We start from the raw sequence: 2,813 nt of genomic DNA, 5'->3' as shown, positions 1-2,813 counted from the left end.
GTTTGGGATTGTTGAGACAGAGGACGTTCTGCCTAGTAAGGTCACGCCTAGTAAGGTCACGCCTAGTTCTGCCTAGTAAGGTTCTGCCTAGTAACCTAGTAAGGTCACGTTACTAGGTTGCTGCTGTCTTGTTTATTCTTGCCTATAGTACTTTCAAGCCGGTGTAAGCTAAAGAGCCAACTTTCACGTTTAAATTTTTCTGGGTAGCTTTTAGCTAACAGATACTTAGATTTAGTTTTAAATTTAAAATTGCACTTTGAGCTCGCATCATAATTGCTGGCTGATTTGTTAGCACCAGATGTGCCTTCTGTTTAATTTATTTAGTTTTAAATAAAGTCTTTTACACCATTATTAAGTTTCTGTTTTATATTAGACATTGCGATAAGTCGCTTACAGTCATATTGAGGACTTGCTATAATTTACATTTAGTAAAAGCCATATTTTTACAGTGCAATCCTCACTGACCCCAGTCAGGCCCATGAAAGGATTTGTCTTCATTGTGAATGCCATGTGGGCCTCAATGAAACCCGTCGTGACTTTTGATGGACTTACATAGGATTGTCATAATCACTTATTGAGGATTTTCCACAATTTACATTTAGTAAACGGAATATTCTTTACATGTTTATTTGAATGTAGTTTGATTTTTATCTATTTCTGCAGTGTTATGTATTGTTTTTCTTTATTAATTTACCTATTTAGTGCATTTTATGTAATAACTTTTTGTGCATTTTTGTTTAGTCAAACTTGCAGCCATTTTTTTGTGCTTGTATTCTTTTCGTGTATTATGGTGAAGATCGTGTAATTCTCAATCGCTCTACACCTAAAATTGTAAAGAGCCGGAACCTCAGATGTGTGTAAAAGTTTTCCTTGTGGTCCTTGGCGACAATTTTTATCTACAACTTAGCAACAAACTGAAAGATTCATGAATATGGGTTTTTGATACCTTAAAAGCTATTGTTCCCACGCTCTCAGATGTGCTGCTCAACTCTATATACATATAGAATATACATATAGTAGCATAAAAAATATGTAAATCATCATACTAATTTTAATTTGCAATTGTATTTTAATTTGAATATTTCTCCTTTCCGTCCTAGAAACAGTAACTGCTTATAACAAACCTCTTTAAACTACATCATTTTCAAATTAATGCATGTCACATGATTTTGCGTAACGCTGTTAATGCAGGTAGTTAAACTCTTTAGCCAATCATAAGACATCGTAATCGAATTTAACATTAAAAACTATAACCTTTTGGCTTCTCTCTCACACATTTTTTTTAATGAGTTACGTTCCGGATTTGCTTCCTGTCCAGCTAACTTGTCGCCATTCACCTTCCTCTTCCATCCCTAGTATTTGTCGTAAGATGTAAAAATGTTACAAATATGATTAAAAAACAGGGACTCTGCGCCCAGAACCATGTGTAATTTATAATAAAGATACGATTGTCAAGAATTATTTGATCCAGAAATAAAATGCGTTGAACCTTCACGCCGACTTTCCAATTGCGTAGTTCATTTATTTGTATGCGTTTCAACTCCATCATCTTCTAAAACATCGGCCATGAATGAGAGTAATCTGTGCTTTCACCACTTAAGCCATTAAATATGTATACGGCAGCACTTGAACTGAGGCCATTTAGTCGAATGATTCAATTCAGAGTCGTATAATCTGTACTAAAACTTCCGCTCAGTGATCACTGCTTTAAGACTACTCTGTGAGAGACTTTGGTGATCTGTAACATTCTTCGCGTGTTAAGGAGAATTTGCCTTATCTTTTTCCTTCAGTTATTTATATTATTTTGCTTTGTTGGATAGCTGTTATTTATTTAAATAAAGTACCGATTTTTTCCTGAGGATCTGTAATAGTTATTAGGGATATATCAAGAACCAGTAACACACAACTATATTTGGTGACACAGAGTTGTTTTTCAATTTTCCAAGACCCAAAATACCGCCAAATTTTGTCAGAAAGTTTGCCGTTGACGATCAGAAGTTTCATATTTGATAATAATTTATCTCTAGGGATGTAACAGTTAATTGTAGTTGATTTCATTCTGTTTGAATGTACAGAATCAAATGTACCTTTTTTTTTTTTTTCAATCCTGTGCAGAATTCAAGTTTTGGAAATCCTCCTTTTTAATTTCATTTTTGTTACTTGTACTTAAAATTCAGATAATAGTCTTTCAGCCTACTCTATTACAGTACGTAATAATTGTTCCGCATACACTGTTTTATGTAGTAGAAATAAAATACATAATTTTCCTATATAAGTTTACTCGGCTTACAAGTGGTCGAATTGATAAGATCTCTGACACTGGTAGTTTGATTTGACCTTAAATCCCACTGAATGGGATGGTTGTATTGCATTTAACGCTGGGGATAGTTGTATTGCATTTTTCGCATATGTAATGGGTATACAAGCCAAGTTCTCCACGAAGCCATATATCTCCTTGTTGTGATAATCCCGCAGTATTTATTATCTGACTGTGTCAACAGCCTGTCGTTATGAAAGCAAGACATCAGTTTTGAAGCTCTGTTCACCAGCTTTTTACTTGTGCACTGAACTTGAAAAGTTATAAAGTTTAGTAATCCTCTAGGCCAGGGGTTTCCAACCGGTGGTACGCAAAGAAGCAAAGTATTTTTAAATATTAAATTCAAAAATTAAAACCCGATACCTTAATTGAGTTTTTTCTCTAACACTCGTAAATTTATGCGATCTGAGCTTTGTTCAAGAGTGGTGGTGGTAGTAGTACTTTGTAGTGGTGGTACTAAAGGTTTTAAGTCTTTGTTTAGATGGTACGCGTTACT

This window comes from Stegodyphus dumicola, chromosome X1 (genome assembly GCF_044657685.1).
Source record: "Stegodyphus dumicola isolate Sdum_Otavi_A_Nest chromosome X1, ASM4465768v1".
NCBI lineage: Eukaryota > Metazoa > Arthropoda > Arachnida > Araneae > Eresidae > Stegodyphus > Stegodyphus dumicola.
Note: the sequence above shows the minus strand (reverse complement) of the source record.